The sequence below is a fragment of the Callorhinus ursinus genome, unplaced genomic scaffold, assembly GCF_003265705.2.
Source record: "Callorhinus ursinus isolate GAN/ISIS: 27379988/994484 unplaced genomic scaffold, GSC_fseal_2.0 scaffold6, whole genome shotgun sequence".
NCBI lineage: Eukaryota > Metazoa > Chordata > Mammalia > Carnivora > Otariidae > Callorhinus > Callorhinus ursinus.
The window spans coordinates 498,576-515,270 of NW_027397068.1; positions in this window are offsets into that span (position 1 = coordinate 498,576).

Here is a 16,695-nt window from a genome sequence, read left to right on the forward strand (position 1 = left end):
GGGGGTGGGGGATGGGCTAGCCTGGTGATGGGTATTAAAGAGGGCACATTCTGCAAGGAGCACTGGGTGTTATGCACAAACAATGAATCATGGAACACTACATCAAGAACTAATGATGTAATGTATGGTGATTAACGTAACAATAAAAATATATATAAAAAAACTAATGATGTAATGTATGGTGATTAACATAACAATAAAAAATAAAAAAAAAGAACTTTACAATGCACTGACCCTTTAACTCAATAATTTTATTTCTGGCAATTTAATACAAGGATAAAATCAAAATAAAACCCCACAATTTTGTAAAATGTAGTTCATCACTGTGTTGATTTTGGTAGAAAATACAGGAAGGTAAGAGAGTTAATTGAACATGAAACTATAGCGAGATGGTGAAATAAATCACGTATACAGTTGTTGCCAGTTCTGCAGAATCTATGATGTAGGAGCAGAGTTGATCAAAACACTCTCCTACAACCCCCCCCACCCCCTACCCCCCCTACCCCCCGCTCCCGTCTGCTCTCTTCTACACAACCACTTCTGGCAAGTGTTTGTTAAACAGTTTATGAATTATCTACCAAATCCAGGTTCTACCTTAGTTGTGGTGATAAAGAAAGTTCCCTGTTTTCAGGAAACTTACATTCTTCTACCTGTGAGACAAGGGAGGTGCATATCAACTGAACAAATATATCAATATGATTATTCATAGAGTGATTGTTCCCACCAGGAGAGAGGATAGCAGGGGGGAACGATTTTTATAAGGGCCAAATTAGGAAATTTATTAGAAGGTAATGGAAAGTGTCTTAGAAGTATTTTTTTAAAGATTTTATTTATTTATTTGACAGAGAGAATGAAAGCACAAGTAGGCAGAGTGGCAGGCAAGGGAGAGGGAGAAGCAGGCTCCTTGCTGAGCAGGGAGCCCGATGCGGGGCTCAATCCCAGGACCCTGGGATCATGACCTGAGCCGAAGGCATAGGTTTAACCTACTGAGCCACATAGGTGCCCCTCTTAGAAGTATTTTAATGTTATACAGGTAAAAATGATACTAGAGAGAACAATAGTGAGTTGGAAATAGGTATTGTGTAACATTCAAGGAAAGTGGAGGAATAATGTGTCCATACTTTCTATCTCAGGAATTCCTTAGGATGGTCTCCATGGAACTTTGAATCTGAAGTATTGCTGTAGTCAACCTTGTGCCTAAAACCTGCTACCACCTTCAATAGACATTCTGTCCTAGGACAGTAATCTATTCTCTTAATAAGAATTTAGTCCTATACAGAACAGTGGTTAACTGAACATAATAATAATAATAATAATAATAATAATAATAATAAAAGAATTTAGTTCAAAAATAAAAAATGAAGATTAAGTCAATGATAAAAAAAATCTTTAGTGGATTAGTAAGAGAGTAGGAGAGGGATTTTTTTTTTTTAACCTCTGGGTAGAGTTTTTATCTGAATGTGCTATGTGGAACTGCTTCAGCCACGAACTCAAGGATGAAACCAACACTGTTGTTGATACAGTAGAGAAATGGGAAGAACCCGAGAACTCGATTTATTGCTAAGCAAAAGAATCAACCAACCTTGATGTCAACCAACTTCCAGTAATGTCATCTCGCAAATGTCCTTGCTATTTGAGCCACAAGTTGCAGCTAAAAGCATCCTTATTGATATCACTGCCAAGGCCAGCTGGCTTTTGCATCTGTCCACAGAGCAACTTTCCACAGATTTTCTCTGGCTGCAAATCAGATATCCATATCTGGCAGCAGACTTAGCCAAAGTTTACCGGTTTTACTGTGCAGGTGAGTAAGTGGCACGTGTGGCCTATGATTTTGAGAAACCACTTGAGATGGTCCTAAATATCTGCTGGGAGGCTCAGTCTTTTTTATTGGATGCTTTCATCGGTGGATTTTTAAAATGTTACATCAATTAAGAAGTTCTTCCAAGATAAATTAGAGAAGGGATGGATCTGGGCATAACAATAACACATTTATAGCGGTGTTTTGAAGAGCATTTAGAGGGATAGGAAATATGACCTTTTTTATATAGCGTCTGGGTTTGTAATACTGTACATTTTTAGACCCACTTATATCATCATGCCTTTTATGTCCAATGCGAATTCAACACTTCCCATTCCTGCTTAAATCGACGCTTCATAACCAACAACCATAGCAATGCCAGCCACTTGGGCCAGGTGAGCAGAACCACAGCCAAAAGAGAGAAAAAAGGAAAAAAAAAATTCCCAGCAAGAAATAAAATATATGACAAGAAAAAGAACCTGGATTTTACACAAAATTATAATTCCTTTTGAAAGCAATCACACATATTCTTTAACCTTAAGTAAAGATATAAATTCAGAGGTAGTAAAAACGGAAAGGGATAAAACCCTTTTAGTAAGTAAGGGGAGTGATATCCAGATTGAAGATGCCCTCTGAAGTATGATATAGTTCAAGCCCTCTTAGTTTGTACTTTTCTGGTCAAGCTCTAAGCAAACTGGTTTCCAGTGGCAGGTGCAGTGCCCCAGTTTGTATGTATACTGGACTGCTCCAGCTCAGGCAACCATAAAGGTGTGTAGTTGGCAGAACTGTGGTTAGAGTTATGCTTGGCATGAACGTCAGTTTGAGCAGGGAGCTCTGATTTGGATACTTACGTTTGGATTTCTCATGTTTTGTGACTGTGATTCACAATATTCCACTGGATGCAGAGAAATTTGACATTCCACGGACTCTCTGGAATAGGTCAGACTCCATGAATTCAGGAAGAGACATTTGTTTTCAAAGAAGTTTCCCCATACTTAAAGCTAGAAGGCCAACCAACACTCAGGGAAATTGGTTAGTTTTTCTTTCCTTTTACATTTATAAAAGTTGCACCCAGCTTCCTCACATCACACGTTACCTTTAAAAAGAGATTCAGAAAGTAATAATGAAATACTATCAAGCCTTAAAAAAAAAGAAGAGATCTTGCCTTTTGCAACAATATGAATAAGCCTGGATGACAATATGCTAAGTATAAAAACCAGGCACAGAAGAAGAAAACCCCTGCAATCTCATTAGTGTGTGGAATCAAATAAAACTGAATACATAGAAACAGAGAGTAGAAAGGAAGTTGACGGAGTTTGGGATTGGGGGGTGGGGGGAGATGCGGATATGTTTTTCAAAGTGTACAAAGTTGTTATTATGTAGAAAAAACAAATCCAGAGATCTAATGTACAGCATGAGGGCTACAGCTAACAGTTTTGTATGGAACACTGGAAATTTGTTAAGAAAGTAGATTTTAGGTGCATTCATCACAAAAAAACCGTAGTAACTATGTGAGAAGATATGTTAATTAGGTTGGCTGTAGTAGTCATTTAACTGTGTATATGTATACCAAATCATTGTATTGTACAACCTAAATATTCACAATTCTTCGTCTAAAAAATAAATGCTTGCAATTGACAAAAGAAAAAATAAATAATAGAAGAAACGTCGGGAACGTGGAACAGAGGCTGAATCAAGCCTCCCACCATTTCCTGTGTGTCGCTTCAAGTGTGATCTTGACTCATGCCATGAAGCTGCCCTGACACAGGTATGAGAAAGGGCTATGTCCTATTTTCTCTGCTGCATTCAGGTGGTTTTGTACGTTGAAGTTACCAGCGAACTGGAAGCAATTCAGTCTTTTTGGAAGGTGGAGGAGGAAGTTGGGACAATGGCACAAGTAGGGCGCACATGTATCCAGAGTCAAGTGCACCCCAAGGGCTGCAAAAGTGAGACTTGAACAGACCATATGGGGAAAGGAGGTCACATTTTCATCAGACACCAGACTTGCTGCCTGCTTCCCTTTCCATGGCCCGAGTTGGGTGTGACCCTGAATTAGGCAGAAGGGGTTAGCTCCCAAGGGATTCTAATCCAGGAACATCAAGGGAGGCCACTCCTGGTCCAAACAGTTCCCGACTCAGTTCACGCTCAGGTCATGAACTTCTTCTGAAATTTCTTTGAACTAAATCTCCTTAGGTCTTTGGTGCTAGGGCATTTTGCGGCACATGCTAGTCCTTGTGCAATGTGGACTCTGAAACCACACTGCCTGACTCACCACTGCCTGGCTTCGAGACTTTGGGCAAGTTGCTTAACCTGCTACTGTCTCAGTCCTTCATCTGTAAAATGCAGAAAAAACAGTGGGTATCATCTGGGGTTGGATGAGCATTGGAGATGTAATACCCTCAAAGCAGAGTGCTTGGCACACAATAAATTCTCAATAGTCTTTGTATCATCATTCACACAATTTCATGTCACTGAATTTATTCTTCAAGGAGAAGAGAAAGGAGAAGGAAGATTAAGCTTATTTCATGATGTTGCATAAGGCCAGCCTAAAAAGAGCACTTTTTTCCATGCAAGATGATGACAATGAAGACAACAATTATGACAGTTATTTTAAATTTCTTATTGCTGTACTATATTTTTAAACAAAATGGGAAATGTTTTGTCACATAATTCATCATGAGACTGGTGACAAGTGTCTCAGAGCATCTTTATCAAATAAACAGTAATACATAATAAATCCTTTAAGTCACCCGTTAAGGATCTTTGTATTACAGCTCCTGCATTTCTAGATTTGTTTATATTTGTGATAACAGAAATTGCCTTTTCAGGTCAATACTTTGTCTTTCCTTTGTAATTCTACATTTAAACTATTACTTAATACAGTTTTTGAAGTTTTTTTTCTGGGAAATGCTTTTATACTGATTTTTCAGACATGTTTACAACAATTTTACATTTATACTTTGGTCAAAATTAAATTTTATTACTCACTTGTATTCTTTCATTTTTTCATTCATTTATTCTCTTACTTAGCAAAGCTTAAAGGGAAAACATTAACAAATCTTGGTCCAGCCTTCTATGTGCCAACCTGAAATTTAGCACTGGAATTCTAGAAATTCTAGAAATCAAGATCTAGATCCTTAAATCTAAGGATTTAAGGATTTAAATAGTGATGGGCTAATAAGAATATGGAAAGGGTCATCTCTAAAATAAATCTCTCTCAAAAGACAATGGGGTGCAAATGAGAATATTCAGATAAATTTGTCTCTGAAATTAGAACTGATTCCATAAGTAATCCCAGGGAGCAGTTCTACTTAGGAATATTCAAACGTTATACCTTCCCAGGGTAACAATTTTGAGCTTAGTAAATAAAGTCTGGAATTTTTGCTCAAAACAAGTACTACTTCTTTGCAGTTGTACTTTATACATGCATTACTTCTCTCAAGAAACCTGCATAACTCTAAAGCCCAGGTGATCTTTACACAGCCTCTAGATAGAGAGCAATGCATCATGTTTTCTCCATTTATGTGGAAACACAGTTAAGGGATTTTCCCCAAAAGATAGACAAGTCACTGATGAAACAAAAAATATTACCTACATATCCACCTGCAAAATATTCTAGTTCTTACACCAGAGTTCCCGGTACTTGCACATGAAATGATACTTGAATTCTTCAAGGATTCAGAGGCCACAAGTTAGCAGTTATTCCTATTACAAAGATATCAGGCTTTCTGGATAAACCCAATCCTCATGAATTTGTTAAATGATGTCATACATAGGTAATCTTCTGTGAGCTCTATTGTTTTAAAAAATGGACACTAAGACTGATGTTTACTGAAAATTAATGTTGCTTAAGTTACACCGTAAAGGACAAGCAGCAGTAGGTTAGGACAATTGTGAATCTTTGGGAAAGAATTCAAATTATACATTCCAGATAAGATATTCAACCACTTAGGACATCCACTGACCAGGAGCTTCTCATGTTTGAATGTGCTTGTGAATCTTGGGGCACAGGGAATGAGAAGGTGGGTCTCATTAAAATACAGATTCTGATTCTATGGGTGACCGATTGGCTCTGCGTGCTCAAGCCACTCTTCTATATTCTGTGTTTACCAGGTTGGTCTGTGGTATACTCTGCCAATGGAACACAACACGTAGACTCTACAGATGAAGGAAAAAGAGCACCTTCTTTGTTGTTTCTGTTGGGCTTCTTGCCTCCTCCGTGAAGGTCATTTTAACAATACCATTTCACACTGACAGGGTAGTGCCTTCCTGTAGCAGCAGCTGAATCCAGTTCAGATTTTCTAACATTTGTTGAATCAGCCTCACTTCACCACAGGAAACCAGCCTTCGTCCATAGAGTTTTCATTCAGAGATGTGATTTCAGATTCAAGGGGCCCCTTGTCCCAGCTGAGATGCCAATGCCAGCTGCCCAGTTGCCTCTCCTCAGGACCATGGGTCCCAGCCAATGTGGTCCCTCCTTCTTGTTCAGGGTCACCAGCATCAGTGGACCAGCATGCCACTTTTTTTTAAGTGGGCTCCACACTATGTGTGGAGCCCAACACAGGGTTTGAACTCACAACCCTGAGGTCAAGACCTGAGCTGAGATCAAGAGTTGGATGCTTAACCAAATGAGCCACCCAGGTGCCCCACCAGCATCCCATTTTCATTGGTCTGGATTTCAGCTCCATGGCGCCTCTCCCTGCTCCCAATATTTAATAATCCAACCAGACCTAGGAGTCAGAGATTCTTTGTAAAACCATTATATCCATAATACCTCTGTGTTTTCTTTTTGTTTTTCTAAGTCATCTATGTAAAAATTTTAATTCTAGTTATTTTTTAATATTAAATTCTATCTGTTTAAATGAAAGGTGTGTCCTTTGTCTGCTTATTGGACCTCGACTGATACAGTAGGTCTGGGATGGGCCTTGATATTCTGCATGTCTAACAAGCTCTCAGTGATGTTAATATTTCTGGTCTAGATGTCACACTTTGGCAAAGCAACATGGCTGGGAAATTTATGAGAGTTCTTAGTATATGGTATTTACATATACACCAAGTGGTAAATGTAAACACTGAACATTTATAAGTGCAAAGATGAATAATATTTGTAAATATTAATGAGTGCCTTGAAAATGAAGTAACTACCCCAAACATCTCACCCCAAACATCTTGGGATGAGAACAATATGGGCATATTGAGAAACGTCTTCAGATCTTGAGAGAAGAGGAATCCAAATAAACTCAGAACAGAAGTCACTCTCTGACACGACCCTTGTCTCATATGGAATGTGTGTACAGGTGGGAATATATTTGTAAGTGGAGCATTGTTTTAAAAAGGGACTTATTTTGAAAACTGGGAAAAAGAAACCACTGACTGCCTAAGTCTTGAGCTGCTGAACTGGATATAATGATTTGAAACACCTGTCAGGATTTAAATGTATATGCCAGTAATGTGTTTGGTAGAATCTTTCATACCCAAATACATAGATATTTAACTAATTAAATAGGATTCCAAAATACATACAATATGATATGTTGAGAAGTAAGTGCCCAGTTGATAGGGATATGACTTCAGACATGTCTGAAATCCGTTTCTAAGAGGGATCATCAGATTCCAGAAAGATCTATTAAAAGCTTCTGACTCAACCTAACAAACTGAACAAATTCAGGGATGTTCTAGGAATGCCTTGGACTAGCCATAAAAGCCTTAAGTTCATAGGAGGCATGAATATGAATGGTTCTGTGGCCAAATGTACTCATCATCCAATCTAGTAGACTTACTGTTGTAACCTGCTACACCGAGGCTGTCAGGGCTGCAGACAGGATTGCCAAGTCATCACAGAACACCCAAGAATGGCCACAGAGATATAAAGGGACCCACTATTCTATGATAAAAGGAGTAGGTTTAGTTTCCCAAAAGAACTCAACAGGATTATCATCCTGTTGAGGGGTTTACAGAGCGTGAGGATCTATTTTCTATATGGATGATGCTGCCTTTACAAAGTTACATGGTTATATCCTTAACATATATTAAAAGAACTAATATAACCTGTGACTTTTATCATCTTTCCTTCTATCAGTTATACTTGTGGCAACTATGTAGTATTCAAGAATGTGGGCATTTTTAGAATTTAGATATTTCTTCAGTAGAAGCCTTCAAAAAAGTCATGATAAGGAAAGGCAATTTAAATATTTGCCTAGAGAACCAGATAAGTTATTTTGGAATTTGTATACCTGAGGAGGGTCTGTGAGGATATTGTTCATCCTGTTTACCAAGCCGCTGAACTTAGTACCTGGGAAATAGCAAACTTCCAATAATAAGTCTTGAAGAGTAATGAAATATGTATTTAATGAGTTATGAATCATCTTAACTCAAGAAATTAGTGTTCTATAGTGTTCTATAAGGTAACTAGATATTGGTATTCTTAGGCAGTAAGTACTTTGGAATAATGAAGCCCAGTGAAATAGTTCTGTTGTACCAACTTCCACTGAAATCTGTTAATGATGGTGACCAGGTGGGAAGAGTATGACAATGAAAAAATAATATCTCTTTTAGGAAAGAATACAGAGAGACTAGAAATGAATAAACATGACCCTAGAAGAATAATTTCCAGAAGTTAGAGGATGAAGCATTGTATATTGGGCCTTTTGAAGGAATTGTACTTGTAATCCAGATAGTTGTTCAGTTTCCCAGAACACTTTGAAATATGGAATTGCCGACTTCATAAAATGGCCCATTTCATAGTTGATTGCCTTAAATTCTTTGAAAGGTTTTCCTCGTAGAAGTCAAAATATGTCTCCTGGTACTCTTTGGTACTAGTTCGACTTGTTAAAGCAACTCATAAGCTAGTAAGTCTTTCACATGACATCATGTCAATATTTGAATTACTGCTCTGAGGTTCTCTGAAACTTCTGTTCTCTTACTGACTCACTGCTGTAACCCTCTATAAAGAACATGGTTTCTGAATCTTTCTCTACCTTGGGAAACGAATTTTACTTGTCGAGCCTGTTTTCTAAAGTCTAACGTCTTTTCCAGATGGCTTAGAATATTGAACCTCTTAGACATATTAACTGAACGTAAAATGGCTATCTTTCCCCCATGACATAGTTCTATAAAGCTACAACATCCTTGTGTTTATCTTAATTTATTCTGTCATCCAAAATGTGTATTTTGGAAGTAAGGATGGAGGAACAACTTTGCTTTGTTGTCATTACATGAGTTTGGAAACTGTTAGGTGAACTGGACTTATTTTGTGGAAATTATGTGCTTACATGCAGCTCCAATTTTTAATCTACAGATAGTTTTTTATATGCACTCCAGATCTTTAGCATAATTATTCAAATTAGGGAAAAGGGAGGCTTGATTTGAATCCAGAACCCTCTGAAATTTCAAAAGTGAGAATTTTAATAAGAAAATTTTAATTTCTTATTATTATTTCTTATTATTATTAAAGGAGAAGGATTGCTAAGAAGATTTTTACGATTTACTATTTAGTCAAAGTCTTAGCAGTAGAAGATGACAGAGATCTTTCTGAATCATAAGTCCCCAAGAACCACAATCATAAGGAAGTAGCTTAAAAATGCCTCAGAGGCATTGAGCATAAAATCAAAATCTTTCTCTAAAGATTTTATTAAGATTATAACAACTCAAAGGATAAATTTCTTAAATTTCTTAAAAATAATAATAAAAGTGGCCTATAAGACTTTGCTTATTCTATTTCACTGTGTACTTCAAACATCCCATGATTGTCTAACATTAGGCTTTTATTTAGCAACATTCAGATCCTTCTTTTTTAACTACATGAAGTAGGAAACCCATCAAAATTTCTTACACCTGCCAATCAATGAGTTTCTCCAAGGTCTTTTTCATGAATCACTTCAGTGGTTGCTGTTATGCCTTAGGTGTTAACACTTTGATTTTGAATATATTTGAACTCAGAAGTCATGACTCTCTCCTTTGTGTAGTGACGAAATGGCAATGAATCTGCGAAACCAGTGAATACGTATTGCTACCTTTATATCTGTTTCTTTGTGTCTGGTCATTTTCTCATTAAGGAGGTTTGGAATGCCTTAATGCATTATAATGATCTCATTTGTACTACTGTCACATCTTCAAGTGCTTAGCAAAAAGAGTTAAGGTTCTAAGATCATTTTTTCAAACTCATACGAAGCATAATGTTGCAAACGGTATTCCAAGGATTGGCAACATAAACTAATGATAAACCTGAAGGGGACCAAGGTCATACCCCAACCTAAACAAAGATAATTCTTCCCATTCTCAAAGCTTTTAGAGGAAATATGAAACCATAGCTGTTACATTTTGATATTTTTGCACTGAACATAAAACCCAAAACTCAGTCATGAAGCTTAAATATCCTCTGGGATTCTAGGAAGCAGACTTTTCCCTTAGGCTAACCCCTAAAATAGAGTCATCAAATTGGTGGCCTACTGCTTTAGCTTGGCTCACGCCAGTGCATCTTTTTGGATGACTTGCACAGAGAGATTAAAAAAAACGTACGTACTTGCAAACATTAAAACACTTGGTATTTCATATATAAATACCAGAATTCTCTTCAAAAATAGGAAGATCTGGCAACATAGAACACTCCTTCCACATGCAACCATCTCCTGGAGCAGAGTAGGTATTATATACTTTAGAGTGGATAAACCATTTAGTTGGCCATTCAATATTCTTCGTTTATCTCACTTCCCTTTCCCTACAGGGTAGAACAAAGGGGAAGATAGCAGAGTCAGTTCCAGACTATAATGACTCTGACTATAAGGAGGAAGATTTTGGTTTAACCTTTGAGGAGACCAATTTTAGGACGGACTGCTTTTGTACACACTCGATTTAGAGCTACAGGTAACCTCTATCGGATCTAGAGTAATGTACTTTCAGTATGATTCATCTCACTGCAAGTGTTACTAATTTAACTCTAGTTCCACCTAGGAGAACAGAGTGATCCAGGTGAGAATCCTAAAGACTTTGCCAAGCAAGAGGAACAGTCCAAGTGTGGTTGGAGGCTACGGCCATAGGACAGGAATGTACAACTAATGTGAAGTGGGAGCTGAGATTGCAAAGGAGAAGGCACAGGGTAGAAGCAATATAAGATGATGTAACAGGTATATTGTAGCCAACTCAATGATCAAGACAGATGAGAATGAAGGAGTTGTATGAGCTGAGTTGTTTAAGAGTTTGGCTGCAAAAGGAAAGCATTTACTGGTGGCAATTTAAAAGATGCCTGGGTTGGGCTCCAGATGCCCATCTGTATGCTAAGGTCCTCTGCCAGCTGAACAGCTGAGCTAACAGACTGAAACTAGACCAATCTCTTGGGTAGGTGGGAAGAAAGCAGACAGGATAGGAAGTAAGCCATCTATCTCTCAATATTCACAGTTGCACTTTTAATCCAATATTGAATCAATAAAAAAAGTCAACATTTTTGAAACCAATTAGAACTTTCTGAAGTGGTGAAAGTCAATCTTAGTTTCCTTTTTTTCCCCATAAATGAATAAAAGCAAATATTTATTTTATTTTGGGAATAATTTTATTTCTGAAATTTACAAACATTAAAAATGACATTATGAACACTTACGTTTATGTGGTTGAATTATGGTATGTGGTTGAATTATAGTAAAGAAACCAAAATGAAATCTGAAAATAATAATTGCTATAACTGGTAATATCTGTAATATAAATAATTATATATTGTGAATGAGGCACATGGCTTACATTATATTATTTCATCATTGCAACAAATCTGCATAGTAGATATATATTATTCATATTTTATAGCTAAGGGAGTACAAGTTTAGGGGGAGCATTCATACACCTAGTGAGTGGAAAAGTAAGGATTGCAATCAAAGGTGATATCATTCTTTCTACCAGATAAAATACATACAGGGAAGATAAAGAGGGGGATCAGTGAGCCAAGTGCGGCTGGGACATCGATTAATCTCAAAGGTTACCTTCGATTTTCATAGTTTTTTAAATACTATCAGTGTATGGGCATGTACTCAAATGTTGTATGGAGAAAGGAATATCCACACTTCCATGAGTAATTCCATGATTTAGTTATTTGCTAAGCCATTTGTTAAATACCAAGTGGAAATGTCACTTTATAAAACATTCTAATAAGTAGCCATTAGTGGTATTTTTATAATGATTCTGAAATTAGAATCTATAAGTTATGAGATTTTTTTCTTTTTCCCAACTCTCATATCATGTATCTATTTTTCTTGCCCAACTAAGCTGCAGAGGACCTCCAGTACAATTACAGAAAGAGGCGGTTGAAGTAGACACCTCTGTTTCATTTCTGATTTCAGAACTATAATTTTTTAGCATTTCATCATCAAGCATGATGTCTGCTATAGGTTTTCATGCATGCCTTTAATTAGGTTAATGATGTTCACTTCTATTTATTAATGATTTGCTACAGATTTTTCATAAAAAGATGGTCTATTTTTCTCAAAGGCTTTTACAGAATCTAATAAAATGATTATATAAAGTACTATTTTACTCAGTATATTATTATACATCTTTAATTCTTAAGGTGAAGTACATTGATAAAGATGAATTATGTATTTTATATATTGATGCATTTAGTTGACTAAAATTTCATTTAGAATATTTATATCTTATGTCCATAAGTAAGATTCTCCTGTAATTTTTGTTTAAAACTTGTCTTGTTGAGTTTTGCTATCAAAATTATACGAGTCTGTATAAGCTGGGGTTCTTCTATAGAGAAATAGAACTAATAGGTGATTGTGTGTATGTATATATACACACACATATATGATTTATTATAGGGAATTGGCTCAAATGATTATGGAGGCCAGGAAGTTCCACAATTTACCCTCTGCAGTTGGAAACCTAAGAAAGTCGGTGATGTAGTCCAAAGGGCCGAGAGAATGAGAGCCTAATGTAGATTCTAGGCCAAGCCTGAAGGCTGGAGAACCAGGAGCACTGAAGGCAGGAGAAGATCAGGGTCTTAACTCAGTCAGGCAGAAAGTGAATTCGAATTTCTTCTACCTTTTTGCTCTGTTGAGTCCCTCTATAGATGGGATGATATTCACCTGTCAATGAGGTTTGGAGTTTCTGGCTTTTGGATTCTGATGGAACATCACAACTGTTGAGTAAGTAATCTAAATGGCTTAGCATGGTATTTTTCACAATTTGTGAAGTAGCAGAATTTCTTCTTCAAATGAAACCTCACAAAAATGCCAATCTCGAAAATTGATATATGCACAGCCCTTGTTAAGGTGTGAGGTAGCAGGGTGGCAGCCAAGAGGGTACCCCTGGGTTTTCTTCCTGTTCTTTGTGCTTATTCCAGAGGTACCCTGCAGACATCTGGGCTTTGTGAAAACTACTGGTTGGGTAATCACTCTGAACTGGGAGAGCCCGAGAAACAAAATTGAAATACCTGGACACTGGTAACATCTCAAATGCAATTTATTCAGCCAAATAGGATTTATTTTTCTGTGAAACTCCTCAGTTAAATGACCTTTTAACTTTACAGCAAAGGAGATGTTAAAAGGGGGAAAAGATGATGAATTTATTCAGTTACAATGAATACAGTATCCATGTTGAAGGTGGGATTCGTGTCATCCCGATGTGCTCATCGTTTCAGGGGTGAGGATGAGGCAGCTCTTGTGCACTCTATTTTACGAGAACTCTTGCAAGCATGCCTTGCTATTTGCATTCTCATACCACATGTACATTTTTTGTTGTTGTTAGAGAGAGTGCAAGCGGTGGTGAGGGGCAGAGGAAGAGGGAGAGAGAGAATCTTAAGCAGACTCTATGCCCAATATGGAGCCCGATGTGGGGCTCAATCCCAGGACCCTGAGATCATGACCTGAGCCCAAATCAACAGTCGGACACTTAACCGACTGAGCCACCCAGGCGCCCCATCTCATATCACGTTCTTCACAACATCATCTTCGTGGTTAAATGAGAGTGAACTACTAGTGAATTCTTGGATTATATCAACCCAAGGTTAAATAATGAACAATGAGTATAGCCAGGAAAATATGATGGATACTGCTAATGATAAATCTATTGGCTTTTGTTTAAATATTCAGTGGAAAAAGTATGCACAGTTCTCTCATAAGCATTTTGATGAAAATGATTGTTTACTTTAGAGAAGCTAAAGTGTATTTTATTATTGGGGGAGCTTTCTCTTGCTTTCCGTCTCTAAAAGGAACTGTGTAGAAAATATGCATTTAAAAATCATAATAGAAAATAGAACTGCCAAAACAATTGATTGGCTTGGCTAGCCCCTAAATTTAATTGTACTTTTAGGTACTCTAAAATAAATTCCTAATTAGTTTGCTTTAATTCACAAAAATATTATTATCTATCTACCTCCTTCTACATGGTCTAGGGGAGAGTGATACAGAAAACCTAATTTTCTCTCCTCCAATGATATGAACAAAAGTGCATTTATAATTTTGAGAAATATGCCTACTAAGTGATCATATTCTTTGTTTAAAATTATTCTAAAAATTTGAATCACTGGATAAAAGTTCCTTAGTATTGCATGAGTCACCACAGTCCAAACGCAACGTCTCAGATATGTATTCAGGAATCTCTATTTTAGGAGACAGTTTGCATAATGCAAAACATTTCTCATCTTATTTGGCTCTTGTATACCAACAAAGAGGTATATTTTCTAAATGCTTAAATAATCATTAAAGAGAGATTCTTATAACATTTCTGCAAGGCATATAATAGCATCTTTGTCTTAGCAGTAAGGAAACAGAAGTGAAATACAAAGATAGATTAAAGACTTTGTAAGAGACTGAAGCTGGAATTTTCCAGGCCTCCTCACAGAACTGCATCATCATCTTCATTCACTGAAAAAAATATATATAGAATGTGGAAACATTTGGTAATAATGCTGAATTGAGAATTCTTGTTCTCTTCTTGAGGCTGATGAATTAACTTTCTCAATCACTGGATGGAGTTTGCTTTCTCTGGAAAACTCTACATTTATGTAAATTTAAAGTTAACTCACATCAGAATTTGGCCTGAAAGGTATGTAAGGAAAAACATCAAACAGTGACTTGTTGCAATCCAGGGAAGGCCTAGGAAAGTTAAGAGGGAAGAAGATTATTCCAGTTTCACAAGAAGATGTGAAATCAACATTTTATTTAGAAAGGAAGTATTTTTTTCTCTTTTAGGGAAAAAAGTTGACTCAAAAATGTTATCAATCAGTGCTTTTGAAATTAGCATTTAATTTAAAATTTACTGTGTGAGTTTCATTGTGAGCAGGACTGACTTTGCCTATCAAAATACAATAAAATGTTTTTCTCAGCAAATTTACACTTGACACTAAAACACAAAATGGAAAGTCTGGATTGATTTTTTTTAGTACATCTTTCAACCCTGATTTTACACAGAACCTGGATCCCATTCCCATGCTCAATTTCTTCTATTAACTCTACCCAGTCCTTCATCATTTTTATTTCATTCCTTGCACAACTCTCGATTCATACCTATGTGGAGCATATGTGGAGATCACAAAACATATGAGCCACAAATCCAAGTCTGGATCAGCAAAATTAGCTTCGAGATGAGCAACAAGGACATTTCCAACTGAAGACAAGAAGCAATGACAGGAGAAAGGATGCCTAAGTAAAGGGAGGTCTTCAGCTGAGCCATAGGCATAATTAGGATTATATTTCCCACATAATATCACAAAAAATCTATTAATCACCTTTCCTAAGTAAAAACAGATTTCGCCACTTAATGGGCATCCATAAACTTATTTGTCTAATAAGAGTATTGCTATTATAGATAACATTTACTGAGTTCTTGCCATGTGCCACATACCAGATACAAATAACTATGTAAATCATAAAGGCAGTAAAATTAGAAATGAAAGGTAATATAAGCAGAAAGCCTATCTTTAAAGAATGAGATTTCAACCAAGTCCAGGTAGGAAACCTTTCTGTAATTAACAAAATATACCCAAGAGAGGACAGGTGGAATATGAAAGAATGCTGACTTTGGTAAGTTTGGTGGTAGACTCTGAAGCGTGATACAAAGTATCAACACTAGCCAGAAGTTAGAAGTGTGAGGAGAAAATAAGAACTCTATATGTATTTCATTAAATGCTAACTAAAATCAAACAACCAAACAAACAAAAACGCAGGAAGTAATGCCCCACATTTTACAGATGAGAGCTTAAAGCTAACTTCATAAGGGCCAGAACTAGAACTCACACTTAGCTGAGCGTCATTCTAAAACCCATGTTTGGCTCTTAGAATTTTCTCCCTCTGACACCAACCAGAGCAGGGATAACTGCTTTACCCATTCCTAAATAATGTCTTCAGCCGGGTCCTACTGCAAATGTGTTCTGGTAAATAAATATCCAAACCTACACTGTAGTCACCTGTGTTACGCTGGAATATAAGAAGGTCATTTTTCTAATTCCTGTAGACTGGCTTTGGGCCTTTGGGTAGGATTTACTCAAAGGATTATACAACTTCAGGGAGAAAATTTGAAAATCAGGTTTTCTGAGTTGATACAAATTTGAACAAAAGCAGTTCATGCTAATTGTCATCGAAGTACATCCTCCTTAACTGGGTATTACATTAACTGGGTATCCAGGTAGATGAAAGTTTACCATGAAGTTATGTTATTCCAGTAACTCAGACCACAAATCTTGGAATCATCCTTGATGATTTTTTTCTCCCACACCCTTTATTCAGTCTCGTAGGAAATTATTTTGTCTATCTTCAAAATATATCCTGAATGTGACCATTCCGCACCACCTTCACAGCCACCTCCCTGTTTCAAGCCCCCATCACGTCTCACCTGAATTACTGCGACAGCCTTTTCATCGATCCCTCTGCTTCCTCTCTTGACCTTTACTTTCTGTTCTTCACACAATATCC